The sequence below is a fragment of the Copadichromis virginalis genome, unplaced genomic scaffold (genome assembly GCF_057382275.1).
Source record: "Copadichromis virginalis isolate Kocher_CV1m ecotype Utaka unplaced genomic scaffold, C_Virginalis_male_GT1.1 unmapped_scaffold_1, whole genome shotgun sequence".
Taxonomy (NCBI): Eukaryota; Metazoa; Chordata; class Actinopteri; order Cichliformes; family Cichlidae; genus Copadichromis; species Copadichromis virginalis.
This window is the reverse complement of record NW_028188589.1, coordinates 9,654,599-9,671,402: the sequence shown is the minus strand read 5'-3', so window position 1 is coordinate 9,671,402 and position 16,804 is coordinate 9,654,599. Positions and strand designations below refer to the sequence as shown.

At 42.2% G+C, this 16,804-nt stretch overlaps 1 protein-coding gene and 1 long non-coding RNA gene across 1 annotated transcript; one reads left to right on the top strand and one right to left on the bottom strand.

Moving 5' to 3' along the window:
• Nucleotides 1–16,804, bottom strand: part of LOC146679781 (protein NLRC3-like) — a 320,608-nt gene that overhangs the window by 53,573 nt on the left and 250,231 nt on the right.
• On the top strand, nt 3,650–4,290 carry LOC146679785 (uncharacterized). The gene is made up of 2 exons (XR_014918523.1): nt 3,650–3,710; nt 4,228–4,290. It is a non-coding gene; the product is annotated as an uncharacterized LOC146679785 (long non-coding RNA).

Here is a 16,804-nt window from a genome sequence, read left to right as displayed (position 1 = left end):
AATAAGACACATTAGGCTTATGTGTGTGTTGTGCAGCTGATGGTTGGCTTGGAGTGAATCTAGCTGATGATTTTTCTTCTGTTGTGAAGTCGAGCCTGCCGATTAGTATGATGGTATGATGAACCATGCTAATGGTATGATTTACCCTCCTGAGATGAGGAGTTTGTGTCATGACTTAACAAGGCCTTTTTATTTTGATACTTTCACAGTGCACTGAAAGTTTTGTTTGATAATCTCTGTTATTTTTCATTTTTATCTTTTGAACAGGCACTGATTTTGTTTGTCTATTTCTTTTCTTTAAGCAGATCTGCACGTCAGAAATTAAAAGTGCTATACGACCTGTCGAGAAAGCCTTACAAGTGAGTTTTCTCCACATTAAAATGGGCTCAGGAGAAAGCCACTTATTTGGGACAATTATTAAATGAATGTCCCAGCCTAAACCGGATTCAGCAAGGTAATCCGATCTAGAAGTTCTTTTTCTTTTTGAAATGACGTCATTTTGCTGGAAGTGGAAACTAAATGCGACGACAGGTTCCACTATCAGCAAAGAATGAATGAATGAATGGAAATAAAGAACAAACTGACTGACTGGTAAAAGCCGACAGGACATGACCACGACTCAAGGTTAACCTCCACCTAGACAGGACAAAAGGGTGGATGAATTTATGTGTTTTTTGTTACAGGAGCAGAAAGATGACAGCAACATTCGCAGTTGCATGACGATTTAATCTTTTAAATGCCATCTTTTCTGTCTGTGAATTTACTATGTGTGTGTCATCCACTAACTTGTGTTGCTCACAGACATTACTGTGAGAAAGTGTACACACCTGCGCAGCGCTAACATTTACATTTCTTTTTACAGCAGATGATTAATCATGTGTTTGATCATGTGATTTATAAGAGGATTAGTTAATGTTTTCCTACTACAGGATTTCTGGGTTTATATGTGACTGTCATTCTTTCCACAGCTAGGGTTGGCTACCTTTATGGTGTTTTTATGGCACCTCTGGAACCTGTTGACCTGTGTCTGACCTCCGTCTGACCACAGTCAATGTGTATTGCTAATGTTTGTTTCTTTGAGAATGCTGTGGAGGATTCGGCAGAAGCGGACAAGTGACATGAGTAAAACAAATATGAGGTTACGGTGTTTCTGGGAAAGTTGAATATGGGCTCTTAGCTGGCCACTTTGAGCCCATAGTAATATATGAGTGGAGTGAATTTGCTTAAGAGAAGTCACCGATTACATTAATGTTAACTGAGCACATGGGATGATCCATGTCTGAGGCAAATTAGGGAAATAATTGTAGTTTCCCGATTTGAGAAAACCTGCACATGACACTTGTCTTGCTGATGTTGAATGCTTATTACTCTTCTGATATATTGTTTATAAGAGTGAAGTTGATTTTATTGTATGCAGGCTCCTGGTGGAGCCAGTTTTTAAGACAGGGATCCTGGTTTGGTGAGTTGACGCATGGTTGTCCATGCGTCAAGAGGTGGGGTCCAGAATTAACATTAAACAATGTTTACTATTATTGTTGCAGTGATTTGTGTGATTAGCTGTTTATTTACAAGTATTAAATCTATGCAAGTGGTGCATCCATGTTAAGATGAGGCTTTGATGGCCTATTAGTGAAGTTCACTGAACTAAAGAATGTGGTTTGATGATTGTTGACATGCTCTCCAAATAGAAGTCTTTCTGAAATACAGGTGCAGCAGTGAGAAGCGAGAAACATTCCAGGCATAGCCCAGGCAGTGGTTGAGGTCAAAGGTCAAGCTGGTTGGGGCCCATCATGAGATCAGACCTTGGAGCCACAGCAAGGACCATGAAACTGCCTGCAAAATAGCGGAGAGACCCTCCTGGATTTATCAGAGCCACTGCAAAGAGGTCGAGGTCCCAGGAAACCCCAGCACCCTCAAGACAGCACAATAGAGAAATCTCACACTTGGTTGTTTCGGTGGTGAGGGGGGAGTGCTGATTGAGCCCCCGTAGGGTAAGCTCGCACTTCAACCTCCAGCCTCTGATCAACTCTAGGGCAACCAAGTGCGAGGCGTGATGGCTGAATCAGCTGAACCAGGAGGAAGGCAGAGAAGCTGAGTGTTTTGAGACAGATCCAGCAGGCCCAAAATCAGGACTATCCATGACGAGAAGGAGTGCCTGAGAGGATCGTCCACAGGATGGGAGCTGAGGCCAGGAGAGAGACTTCAGGAGGATCAGAGATCATCTTCAGCAGCGTAGGGACAGGAAAACTCGAGGGATGACGGGAGCGTGCCAGGCTCCATCGACAGCGCAGAAGGAGTTCGAGGATGACATCATGATTCTGTGAAAAGCACAGGAACCAGAAGCTATGGTGGTGATGACAGCAGTTTCCTATGAACATCACCTAATGCTGTGCCACTGTACTGTGAATACGATGATACCCTGAAGACTGCTGGGATCACAACAGCAGTAAGATAATGGACACCTGCACCCTTTCCACAGAGGTGTTTCTCTGCAGAGCGTGGACAATGAAGGAGTCATAAATATCCCCCTCACAGGACGAAGGCTTGAATGAGGTGATGGGGGTTGGTAGAGGCCATAAAACTAGAGTGCTGAGAGGTCTGCAGCTTTGGAAATAGCTGAGACCCATGTTGACAAACAACAAAACTAACTAGTATGTTTGAATGTTTATTCTACATACATTTGGACTCTGGTCCTATGGAAAGTGATGGAAACAACTGGAAGAGACATTCATGACGCCCTGCAGAACTCAAACCACTCTGCAGAGAGACATGTGATTTGCACACCTGGAGAAAACACCACCAAGCTGAGATGGTTTTGAAAATGTTACTTTCTTATTTTCACTATTAAATTAACAATTTCTTTGTTTGTTTGTAGGATGCAGTTTGCCATGAGATGAGCTCAATGAGGAATGGGATAACCGCTAATACATTTGTTAAACTGTGTATTTTTTCAGTAATTTAGGGTGATTTGACATATGCTGAATATAACAATGTTTGCATTGAAACTGTCAGACATGAGGTATTCGTAACTGGGGACTTTTCAAGCATAAACGTCAATAAGGGGGGAATGTTAGATTTTGTATTGTTGATTGTCATTTATGCTTAGAAACATTTACTCATATATGCTTAGAAGTATATAATCATTGGTAGATTGAAAGGATATCTCATCCTAAAAGAGGTCTGTATTAACTCTGTGTAGAGGGGGGTGCATACATTCCTCTATTCAGTATCCTTGGTATAAATCACATACTCCCTAGGAGAGTTTATCTTTGATTTATGGTATAGCAAGCACACGTATATCTGTTTAAGTATAAGAGCCTTTTGTTAGATGGACCCAGACGTCCTGGCACCAGCTAGCACCAGAGTCTTCACAGGGTCACATCTTGACCCCACACACACACACACACACACACACACACACACACACACACACACACACACACACACACGGTACTCTTTGTTTGTATGTAGAAGTCATATGTTAATGAACTTATGCATATTCATGTAACCTCAATAAAAGAACAGTGGTACGGGAGAACGGACGAGAGCAACTGGGGTCAAGCGAAGGGACGGCGCTTTGTCCGGTTTTCTCCCGTGCACGAGAAACATGAAGAAGCTTGCCTACTTGTGTCTTGCTTTGCAGTGTAATTATATTGTCTCCAACGTTCCAGCGGATGGGTTCAAGCTACAAACCTATCATAGGTAACGAGGTAAGTTCCATGTCTGAGTCAGAGTCGTCTGGGCAGTGTGCCATTGCGATTTCAAAAAAATTAAGCCGCTCCAGGGCACAGCGCAGTTATTGATATAGCAGTAAAAGAGTCAGTTAGGTCAGACTAGAAAGACAAAACTGCAAAAATGCGTTCAAGATTAAATTTAGAAAAACCACAAATAAAATTTCGCCCAACAACTGAAATTAGACTGGAGTGATCAGAACCATGTTATTACAATAGCATGTCTGCAACACTAGAGCTCAATGCAAGATTAGTTTTAAGTCGTTTCGTTATACTGAGCCGAAGACCAGCACCAACGGTTGTAGTCGGCCAAGCTATCACTTACATGTGCTACAGTCAGTCTCAGCAGAGGGAAAGGGGAATGAAAAGCCAGCAGAAATGTTCATGTCCAGGCTCTCCACAGAAGAATTAATCCTTAGAAGACGAAACCAACAACAAATAACAAATCCACGGAGTCCATTCGCGTCGCGGAGTCAGCTTCTCTCTTTCTCCCAAGCGGAGCAGCGGCACACCACGGTATCCAGAAATTAGTCGGGTCCCACCTGAGCTGAGGCTGCGGCCATGGCTGGAGAAAACGTCCGAGCGTCCGCAAAACTGGGGGGATTTCCGAGACAGTTCACGTGCTAGAAGAGAAGAATCCTCGGCGGGATGCAAAAATCGTCTGAAGTCCAAGGGGAAAAAGTTCGGGCGCCAGTTGTAACGTGCAGTGGAGATGAAGCCAGCCGCGGAGGTGTGCAGGTGGATAGCGAATGAGCAACAGCTTCTGACTTTCCAAAAAGTACTCATTTATTTACAATATCAAAAATAAAAGTGCTACCTCTACCACACATTACTAAAGAGCACACTAGTCCGCGTACACACGGGAGCATCCATTACAGGAGGAGTTCGAAGAAGAACAAAAAGGGGGTGACACCAGTCGTGAGACAGGAGGCGCCGCCATGTGGTGATACACTGCATTACAATAGCAACTGTTACAATATAAATATTGTTCTGAGAGGCTTTTTGTTGGTTGAGTCTGAAATTGATTGTATGTACAATTCATATCCTTATAAAACGGCAGAAATATGGTGTTTTATTAATAAACTTACATTTATGGCAGTGGCGTGTCTAGAAAATTTTTGTTGGGGGGGCCAGGTAGGGGCACAGATTTGGAGAAGGGTGGCAGATGTAATTGGCAGATAATGTTTAAAAAAAATTCTACCAACCATTAACCATAATTCAATAATCCTATAAACCTAATAACCGAATGCGCTTTTAACTCTTATTAGAATGAGATTTTAACCACTCCGGTGCAAAGTTTTTAGATAGTGCGTTGATAAAGTACAAGAGATACAATCAGTGCTTTGTCAGTGTTTACTCAGCATTCAAGGACAGCAATATTTGCATAGTATTTTTACTGACATATACTGCACATATGTTTTGGGCAAAAACATTTTTTAATATTAAAATACGAACATTTGTAGCAAACAATTGACAAATTAGCCAATGCCAATGCAAAACTTTATCTGCCTATTAAAAAAAGAAGATAATCTTCTCACAAACTGGTGTTTGATTTTGAAACAGGGAAAAAGTGGGGAAACAAATGAAAAGACTAACATTTGAATGAAACCTGAAAGCAAGTAAATACTTTCTATGCTGCCTTATGGTAAACTTTGGTAATATTGATAAAGAACAACACTGGCTGATGATGAAATACAGTCAGCTGGCACGGTGACACTGCCAGTATTAACCTGCAGGACTGGACCGGTACAGAAAATCGGGCATTTTGACTAGAGACCGGCCCACCAGGTATTAGAGCCATAAAGCCTTTGAATGAAAACAAACGCTGTGGTGACAGTGATGTACAGTCTTGTTGGTATATGTATGATTTCTATACATTTTACGTCAGATAAAAACTTTGGTTGTAAGATTTAGATAATTATTTAATAAAAGCTAGATATTTTAAATGAGAATAAGAAAGAAAAGTATTTCTTTGTGCCCCCCTCTCCCTGTTAATGCCCTACCTGGCCCCCTGGCAACACTTTGCTAGACCCGCCCCTGCACAGTTACCAGCTGTCAGCTACATAAAAAAGGATCCTGGTGTTGTTTGTCTCTCAGAAACAGTTCATAACTTCCCTTCAACTCATTCATGTGACCTAAAAGGTAAACCTGTTTCTCCATCACCTGTTCAGCTCTGATGATTCAGTAAGGACATCTCCTGGTTTCATCTGCATGTTTCCCTCTCACCACATATACAAACCGACATCACCCAGCAAAGTGGGCGATAAATAAATGAGAGAGAAAAGCCGATCAGCTGATCATTGATCAGTTTCATGATTGAAGTAGCAGCAGGAGAGAGAGGAGAGAGAATGGGAGAAGAAGAGGCAGCTGTGCAGCGTAAAGACAGAATAACTCCAGCTTTGTGTCTTTTTCCATTCTAGCTAAAGTCCAGGACAAACTGCGCCTCTTCTCAGCTCAATACGAAACGTGTAATATTTTCTCTGAATGAGGGACCATTCCATTTTTTTAAGGAGCCGTTGGCATGAATAAAATAAAGTTCACTATCAATAACATCATAGCACCCACCCAGCTGTATAAAAACTCCATCAAGCTGGCTAGAACGCAGTACGAGTTATTGCAACTGAGGGTAAAGTCAGCACAACGAAAATAAACTCCACCTAAACTTAGTTTATATCTGACCCAGATAGACTGCAGGTCATAACTTCTTACCTGAAGTTCAGTTCACCTGACACTCGGACTGGCGGCTGCCTCGAGTCTCTCCTCCTGCCTCTCCTTCCCTCATCCACCTGCTGGCCTCTGTGGAAGCCCCGCCATAGCCACCACCAAACAACGGAGTTATTTTTACACATCGACCTGCATCTTATAACTCATAACTCTTATGTTAGCTGCCCTCAGTAGCATACTGTCTGAAATATTCGACGGCTGCAAAAATTCTTTAAGTGTTATTTTTTCCTTGGGATTCTAATTTCACCGAAGTTTACTAAACTCAACAAACTTAATATTACTTACCGGGACATTTATTCTGTCCTCATTTTCTTTCACCGAAAAATTGTTTCCTGCAGTGTTGTCCTTCGTGCTTGGCTCGCCTACCTTTGCTAACGTGATGCGCATAGCGCAGAAGCCGATGCTGCATTCACTTACACTCGGATATCTGAGCTTCACCGTGAAAACATAATCGGACATTTGATATTTGATTGAATTTTATTGTTTTACCTTTGGGGTGGCACCTGGGGTGGCCAGTCTGGTTGGGGGGGTGGCCTGTGCCCCCCCAGGCCACCCCCCCAACCAGACTGGCCACCCCGCTGGACACGCCATTGATTTATGGATATAAAATAGCTAAAAGTATTAACATGCCTCAGAGAAATCACTAATAACACTAAGGGCTGGACGGATTTGATTTGCATTCTTCAAGAAGAGTGTGGTGTCATCAGCTAGCTGGCTGATGATGAGCTCCTTATCAGCTGTGCTGATTCCTTGTATAACAGGTCAAATCTCGGGGTGGAGTCTTAATCATTTTAATTGAGCTATTGCCATTCGTGTACAAGGTTTTGATAGCTTTACAGAAAAATGCCAAATTTTTCCAAAGAGTGGAAAATAAATTGATGTTCAATTGTATCAAAAGCCTTTTAAAAATCCAGGAAGAGAATGAAGCTATAGTCAGATACCAAATCAGAGTAATCAAGTAGATCTAAAACCAGTCTCATGTTCTTAGAAAGGTGTCTGTTTCTCATAAAGCCTGATTGTGTCTCATCGATAATTGTGTCCAAGAACTCTTTCATTCTGTTAGCAAGTACTAAAGCCTTAATCTCATAGTCATCATTGAGCAGACAGATGGGTCTCCAATTATCAATAAGAAGTGTCAGGGTTCGAATTTGAGGAAGAGACAAACGACTGCATGGTCTCAGTAGATGTCAGAATAGTGATTTTATTATACATATGTACATATGGGGAAGATGAGCATCACAAGCCTTTTAGAGCCAATCTCCCCCGAACAAGCATCTCACAAGGCTTTTATTACAATGATGACGTCAAGTCCCATGATAAGTATCAGTCAGTTCTCAGATCTCAGGAAGTTCCCCTCACTCCACAAGTTCTCCTTATAAGGCCTCCAGATGTTTCCACTCAGCCCAGCACTCAGAGAAAACCAGTGTGTGGTGTGTATATCTATTCGTGTCTATTGTGAAAGTATATCTATCAGAAAACTGTCCTCAGACAACCCTCCTATTCTTACTAAGTGTGTGTGTACACATGCATGTGTTATATAAGAGCGTGCATGTACTTTCAAGGCCTGTGTACGTGCAGAACTGAACATAGAACCAAGGCAGGGTCCAGCAGGCCCCACAGGCTTCTGAGTGATTACAGAACTGTGAAACAGCTTTAAGCAAATAACATGAATAGTACCGAACAACAATAGACTGATTAAAGTACTGATAATCTGTGTAGATTAATGTTAACATAGATATGGTTCAAAGATTATTCTGTCAACTGGTTCAACAATGGTAAATGATTAATGATTGATACTTCTGATTATAACTGTGATCATAAGAATACAAAATAAAATATCTCCTGGTCACATTCCTCCTCTTTGGGCTGGCTTGCCAGCCCAACTCACACCAGGATGTATTTCCAAACCAAACAAACACGTTATGACACTTATCAATCCCAACGCCTCCGTTGTTTTCCAATTTTCCCACAACCCAGCTGTTCTTTTAGCTTCGGACTCGAGTTTCAGCCTGACACGCTTCAGGCCCCTTTACCACCTCCTCTTGGAGTGAAGAAACGCCCTCGGATTCTTCTTTCTTCGACTTCCGGGGTTAGACCACCCTTCAGTCGCTACACAAATCTGTGTGTTTGTTGTCCGTTGTCACCGCCGTGTCCCCCTTTTTGCCAAAAGCCTCTCGAACCACGTTGGTCTCTGGTGTTCCTAGGTTTCGCCAACCCCTTCCTGGTTATCGCTGTGGTTATGGGATCCATCTTATCAAGGAGCCCCAAGGCCATGACACTTGACCCCAGTTGCTGTGAAGGGTCCCCATATCTCCGTGTCCCCGTCTGGTGTCTGTTCCCTTCTCTGCAAGAGACAGAAAGCCAACAGCTCTCCTGCGCTGGCTCTCCTAACCTAATGTTGTTGACTTTGTTTATTCCAATCCTATGCCATGCTTATGTGTGTAAGCGTGCATGCACTTAACACTCTGCACGTGAAGTCAATAGCTCCAATATATCAATCCGATCCGTTGTCGGATGAAGCTTTTGACCTTCACAGACTAAGTGCCAGCTCCTTATAAGCACATTTGCAATGTGTGTATAAAAATGAACAACAGACCTCAAACAAATTGGGCATTCTTAATTCTAACTTGAGTGTAGTACTCAGTTTCTGATCATCTAATTATGCTTCTCACTCGTTCCCTAAATTGTCTAGAAACCTTTAATTTTGCCATACCTAAATTATTAAAACACAGACCAAATGATAGACCCCCTATATAGCTTTTACCTTTATGAGCACACTTCAATAATGAGCAACAACCTGCAATCTGTACCAAAAAATCTTCATGGTCCCACCTGCAATTAAAGATCAAATGCACTTTATACCTGTTTTAATTCTTCCTTATATAGAACCTCCTCAGTTTCCGGTTAGTTGCGATTAGTCTCAATTAATCGTTCTAGTTGTATTTTGCAATTCAGCTAGAAAGCAAACCTGTTAAAGTAAACAGCTTATTTACAACCACCTGCAAATCATAAGAGTAATAAACGATTCAGCACAACAGACAAGTATCATGTTCAGGATTTCTCCAATCATTAAATCACTATTATTGCCACAATTTGCTTTATTCACCCTTTGGGCAATGTTATTCCAAGAGAGAGAGAGCCCCTAATGGCCAGTTAGTGGGCTCTAGGTCAAACTGTCCCCAAATTTGTTGTTTGTTATTATTACTTGTTTTCATGTCACTTGTCTGTTTTCTACTGCACCCCTCTCACCAAAGCAAAGCAAACATTAGCAGCACATTGACCGTAGTCAGCCATCCTCATTCCATAGGTGCTATAAAAACATTTCCTGTAAAAGAATCACAGTTTTCAAGACAGGGTGTGTCTCCCCCAACACTCTCACCAGAATACAGTGTAATAGCATCCCCAACTCCTAACCCATAAACACCGTTTCTTCACACATCCGCCCAGAAATCCTGTAATAGAAAAACATTAAAACTGTAACCCTGTAGGGAAGAAAATGTAAATGGTAACGCTGCGCAGTTACCTCTGTAAGCAACACAAGACACAAAAATGGCATTTACAGGTTCACTCATCCTCGAATATTTTGTCATCCTTCTACTCCTGTAAAAAGAAACACACATAAATTCATCCACCCTTTTATCCTATCTAGGTGGAGGTGGTTAACCTTGAGTCATGGTCAAGTCTTGTCATCTTTTACCAGTCAGTCCGTTTGTTTTTATTCCCAGTCTTTCATCCATTCATCCATTCTTTGCTGATAGTGAAACCTGTCGTCGCATTTAGTTTCCACACTCAGCAAAATGACGTCATCTCAAAAAGAAAACAAGAACTTGAATTTGGATTACCTCGCTGAATCCTTTTTTAAACAGGGACTCTCGTTTCTAATTGTCCCCACAAGTGTTTCCTCCAGAACCCATTTCAATGCGGAGAAACTCACTTACAACAATTTTCTCGCCGACGTGTAATGCTTGTAATTTCCGATGTGCAGATCTGCTTAAAGAAAAGATTCACAAACAAAAATCAGTGCACTGTTCAAAATATAAAACAAAATAAAATGAAAAATAACAAAAACAAAATGCAGACGCCCGGGTCTTGAGACTTGTCACTGAATATTCTTCCCATCAATAAAAATACCCACCTAAACCTACACAGAGTCAAATCAACACCACCTCAACCTTTTCATATTCCTAAACCTATATGTTTTGCGTTCGTGAAACAACATTGAACCATTAAGTAATTTGAGCTCTTGAAATGTTTTAATTCTCTTAATTCTGCCAGTTTATTTCCACACTTATTCAATGACTTTTATTCAACTGCTACTTGGTCACTCGAATTTTACCTGTTCAAATTGCCTAGGGTTCAACACAGTCTAGATCCCCGTTATCATGAAACTTGAACGGTGTACGATGATTTACTTACAGTAATTTAGAATCATCACTCAACCTAGCTCTACTACTGGCACTGCGTGACTTTTCTCACACTGGAAACCAGAATTTAGTACAGAACTTTAATGCCTCAGGCAATCGTGCTCAAGGGCTGTCCCCCCTTCTCTTCTTCTTTGTCCGTGTGTTCCTCCTTTATTAAATCTCCATCACAATGACGTGGCGCTCTGAAATAAGACTCACACTGTTAATTCCTCGTTTTCACTCTGCACCACTGCTCAGAGTGTTTTCTTTTCTTTTTAGTGTACAGTAAACAATTAAGTCGAGGCCTTAAGCCCCAGATATCTCGCACAGGCATCGTTTTCATAACCAAACCGCTCTGGACTCTGCTCCCCAGACCACACAAATGCCCTCTGGGCTTATTATTATAGCATATTCTATATTTGACTTTGTTGTGTGCAGCATTGAGCCTTTGTCAGTAAAGCATTCTTCATTGCAGCAGCTGGAGCATTGTGTGTCACTTCTTAGTAAATTAAATCAACATTTTGATTTTAGTGCATGGGTATGTATCAGTTTTCACTCCCTCAACGAGTGCATAAGTGTTCATGTGTGTGTTTCTCTTCATTCTAAGTAGGCGCATGCAGAAGTGTGTGTTCGTGTGTTGGTGTATGTTTGTGTTCATCACCTTCCTGTTCTGTAGTTTAGGTAAACCAGCGGCCTGAAGCATGGCCTAGGGTCCTCCCCTCCTCTTAGGGTCTGTTTTCATCCGTTGTTGCAGCTGCCTGCATCTTCTCCTTGTAACTTGACCCTTTTGCTTCTGTAGCTCTTTCAGGGTTTACTGACGACCTCCTGCTCCAGCAAGCTTCCGCCTGATTTCAAGTCCTGTACGTGAAACTCCACATCTGACTGATGAGTTCCATTAGCAGCCAGCTCCTCCGGAGCCATGCTCAGTTTCTGCTCTGATGCCTTAAGCTCTTACTGAGGGCAAAAACCTCAGAGTCTTTTCCTTCCACGTCAGATCAGAGTCTATTTATGTTGTCTTTCCTTTGCTCCACGGCCTTCTGAAGCTCTGCTGTTCGGCTCTTCTCAGAGGTCAGCATTCTTTTGCTCACCCTCCCTTTTCCTCCGGGCTTAATGCGCGTCTCGTCACAGCTCTGTCAGCTGACGCAGCCTGGGAATTTCCCCCGTGTAGTGAAACGGGCTTTAGGTTTAGTGCTCTCCGTCTCTACTGCATGAGATCGCTTTTTTGCAGCACTATTGACATCCTCAAGTTGTTGTTGTGAGTCCAGCTGCTGTGGCCTTCAGGGGTCAAAGGGTCAAAGATGGTCGCGGAGAGGGCAACGATGGTAGAGGGGAGGGTAGGAGTCCAGGTCAGCTTCGGCTTTCAGAAAAAACAAAAACAAACAAAACAGGCGAACAGGAAAATGATGTTGTGTTGGCTGTGTTGTGTTGGCTGTGTTATCCAGAGAGGCGAGAAACAACGAGGTCTCCTTTCCCCCCTTTTTGTTTTTTCTCACCACATAATCAACTCATAACCCCCCAAGTTGACAGGACAACACAGGTACGTGTTAAAATTCTTAGATCCTGTTTAGAAACCTAAAAAGGAATTTTCTCCCATTCAGTAGTCATTTGTCTCAAACAATCAACAAAAACATATCCCAATTTAACCACTAAATTTGTCGTATCCTCACTTAATCATCAGACCAGTGTCTTTGTCTTTTCACGTTAAGTTGTCGTCCTGCAACCCAGAGAGTCTATTTGTCAGTAGTGGATAAACTATATCATTTAAAAACAGGTGTATGTTAAGTGTCGCTACTTTAATCTTCCATGTACGTGCACATGTATGTAAGCTGTTTCTTCATTGCATGTATGGGTACGTCTGTATATAGAATGGAATAGAATTCCACTTTATTGTCATTGCACATGCACAGGTACAGGGCAACGAAATGCAGTGTATGGGTTAATTTAACTTTTTCTCAAATGAGGCATTTCTCTAACACGCACATGTGTCTATTCCTCACACTTCTCATACCTTTCTCTGGTTGTGTGTGGTTTTATTTGTTTCGGTCATTTACCAGGAACATCTTTTCCTTTTCTCCATGTCTTCCGCCAGAGGTTAACACTGGTGAGATTCAGGGACACAGCACCCAGAGCAGTTCAGCGAGAAAAACCTGCCTAAAACTACATTCCCTCTTTTTTTTTTTTTTTTTTTTTTTTCCGGGAGGGGTGGGGACAACTCTGGTGTCCAGCCGTGAATTTTTAGCCAAAGCTTGGCCCGTCTTCTGCTGCCGTACTCAGGTTTCCAGGTTAAGAAAAAACACCTGTATGAAGACACTAAACATACATTTAGTATTTGTATAAACATAACTGCCTAAATTATTGAACTCTTGAGGAGGGTTGATTTCAGAATCAGAATCAAAATCAAAAACTTTATTGTCATTGTCATGAGACCAACGAAATTAAGAATGGTCCCCGATCATTGCATCATCCCTAGCAATATCAAAATATAAACAAAACAATAAAATTCAATAAATAAAATAGATAGAATACTTAACATACTAAGTATTCCCACAGTCATGCTTCAGACCATGCATAGATTAACACAAGAGTGGCATGGTGGACATTTTGTAGTATTCAGATGTGTTATTGCAGTTGGATAACAGCTGTGTTTGAGTCTATTAGTCCTTGCTCTGATTGCCCTGTACCGTCTGTCTTAGGGCAACAGTTCGAACAGGGAGTGGCCAGGATGTGAGGTGTCTTTCATGATGTTTTGGGCCTTTTTAAAACAGTGGGCGTTGTTTGACTCTTTACTACTTTAAACCCCACCATAACAATTTCTCACTCACAAACTTCTATGCATCCATTTAAACATGCGAAGGCAGCACAAATTCACACTCATACCCCTACAGCAAAGCTTTAACATAACCACAATGCAACTCCTCCCTTAAACGGGAGAAATCACCCTGAATCAACCAACTCTATATAAAACGTCAAACAAAGATAAACCACAAACATTTCTACACTTCTGTGTCTTCCACGCAGCACAATAGGCAGAAAAACACCAATTACTCACAGTCTATTGAATTTATACTTAACATCACAACAAAAGAAAAACCTGCTCTTTTCACAACTCTCACAGCTAAAGTCGCCAACTCCAAAACCACAGAATTAAATCAATATAGTCAAAACTCTTACCCAGAGCCTCTGAAATAATAAAAAATCACCAAATACTCGGTTACTCTTTTCACTCGCTCCTTCCCACTCCCTTCTTCCTCATACAGCATACACGCTCGCTCCCGCGGACCCACTCGGCCCCGCGGGCTCACTCGGCCCCCACCTTTTTTCTCTCACAGAGACAGAGAGAGACCCTTTTCCTTTTTTATTTTTCTCCAGCACACATACACACACAGAATCCCAACTGAGAGAAAGAGGGAGAGAAGAGAAAAGATTTTTACTAGAGATGAAGTCTTTAGCCGGAGTTTCAGATCTAACAGATTTATACAACTTATTTACACACACCGGTAATTTATAATCTATATACACACGGGCCCGCATAGACGTCATATGCCACAAGAGGTTACACCTAACTTTTTGACTAATTTAAAAGCACCTATAGCCCAGGCCTAGCCTTGCTGGTCAATACACGCCTCGGGAACGCCCTCCCGATAGCGCTCGAATTCCTAAGAAAACACCATATGCCAGAACAACTTTATCTCACTTCTCTATTTCTCTGCTGGTGTTCCTAAATCTTTGACTAATTTAAAAGCATCTTTCAGCCCAGAGCCCGGCTCTTGCTGATCAATTACCGTTTCAAGTACGCCGCCTTGAAGAACGGTCAAATTACTAAATTCTAATTACTTTTAAAACTACTTCCCCGCCAGGAAAACACGGAGCTCCACCGGCCACGTGACACATCACAGTTCACGCTTTTGGCTTTACTTAAAGCTCAGTGTGCCCAACGTTTAGATAGGATGCAGCCAGGTCTAACCTTCTTAATCAATCAATGCAGTAGAAGGCAATCACTCATAGATTACCTGGCCAATTAACCGGGAGTCCCAAGTCCCCAGCGGGAGGCCAAAACCGGGCAAAAGCCTAACCACGCGTCCGCGGTCAGGTGTCAGCGCCACCTGCTGAACAACTGCATTCTTAGAGAGCCTAGCTTCTCAGTCCTAAACGAATTTACTTGTTTTAAACGCCTCACTGTTGGACCCCTGCCATCCAGTTTCATTTATCTGAAGCCCGAGACCGTCTCTGCTACCCAATTAAAACCAAATTATCCCTACACTACCGATTGACTGGCTGGCATTCCCAGTCAACCCACATTTAAACCTCTTAAACCATATTTATTTGTTTCCACACACCTTAAACCGTATTAACTTAAACACATAACTTCTTAACTCAAAATTCACCCCCAAAATGAACAGCAATGAATTTAGTCAGACTACTATGCCCTATTTTAAAACTAATTAGTCAAGATCACTATGGACCAACGCCAGAAACCCAGACCGAGTGAATATTATTTAATTAAATTTAGTTTTAACTTCCAATATAGCGCCTTTGGATAAAAATCAACAGGTGGCACTCACCTTTTCTTATGTCGCCTGGCGTCACTCAGATAGGCTGCTGGCCTCCGCCCCTGTTTGTCACCCACACGATAGCTGCAAGCTCCCTTCCTCCCCAACCGGAGTTTCGGCACCAAGTTGTTGCGTCTGGTTCAGTTTGGGTAAGAAGGAAAAACAGCCGAGTCCGTGTAGGTGACAAACATAGTGATTTTATTACACACTTCTAAGACAGAAGCATGGGAAGACAAGCATACAGCCACAGATCTCCAAAGAGTGGACAGCTCCCCCTCCTTATATAAGCCATGATGACGTCACACAGTCAGACCTTACTGGAAATGATAACAGTTTGGGCCTGTTCAGAGAGTTTACCTAATGTGGACATCAACTGCCAGTTGTTAGAGAAAAACAAGTGTGTAGTACATTGTGCATTTTGTGAAAGTGTATCTATCAGAAAACTGTCCTCAGACGACCCTCCTATTATTACTAAGTGTGTAGGTGAACGTGCGTGTGTGTTACATAAGTGCGTGCATGTGATTACAGGCCGGCGTACGTGCAGAACTACACGCAGGCGGGCCGGGCCCAACAGGACTGGTGGGTCTGACTGGTGTGACTGCACTAAAGTGCAACAACTTTATATAAACAGTCAGTGTGCATTAATATTTGCTCAGAGTAACACAGATATAATTAAAAGATTATACTGTCAACAGATTCAACAATGGTAAATGATTAATGATTGATACTTCTGATTCTAACTGTGATCATAAGAATACAAAATAAAATATCTCCTGGTCACAATGTCCACCTCCACTGAAGATCTCAGTCACTGTGAAACATAGAAAGCTGCTTGTGTGGCCTCTGCCTCACATGTAGATACAGCTACAGGTTTCTCTGTCAGTCAGACTGAAACAGTGTCCTGATGCTGCATCATTCAGCTCTGTGCCCCAGTCAGCATCACTGGGAGCTACCAGTGTTTCTGCCCTTTTCCTGTAACACTACACTCAGCACAGGCTCAGCTGGTATCCAGTGTTGGACTTTGGCTTCAGCTGCTGTGATAGATCCTCTAACATAGATCAGCTCTGATACATGTTGTTAGATAAGTGCAGCTGCTGTCATGTCCTGATGTTTCTCTGGCTCAGCAGCTTCTCCATCAGAGGTTCACATGGAGCTGATCCAGTATCTCCAGTAACTGTGTTCTGTGCCTCACTGGTTCATCCTTCTGTCTGTGTGACGTCAGTCAGATGTTGAAGTTAAACTCTGTAATCTTCACTGTGTCACAGAGTTCAGTGAGTCCCGTTATTCACAGTATCAATCAGATCATCAGAGAACAGCTGATCAGCAATCAGTGGTGCCAACAGCGCCTCCTGTGGTGAGAGGATGCAATAATGCAATGTAGCATTTTTCCACTCAA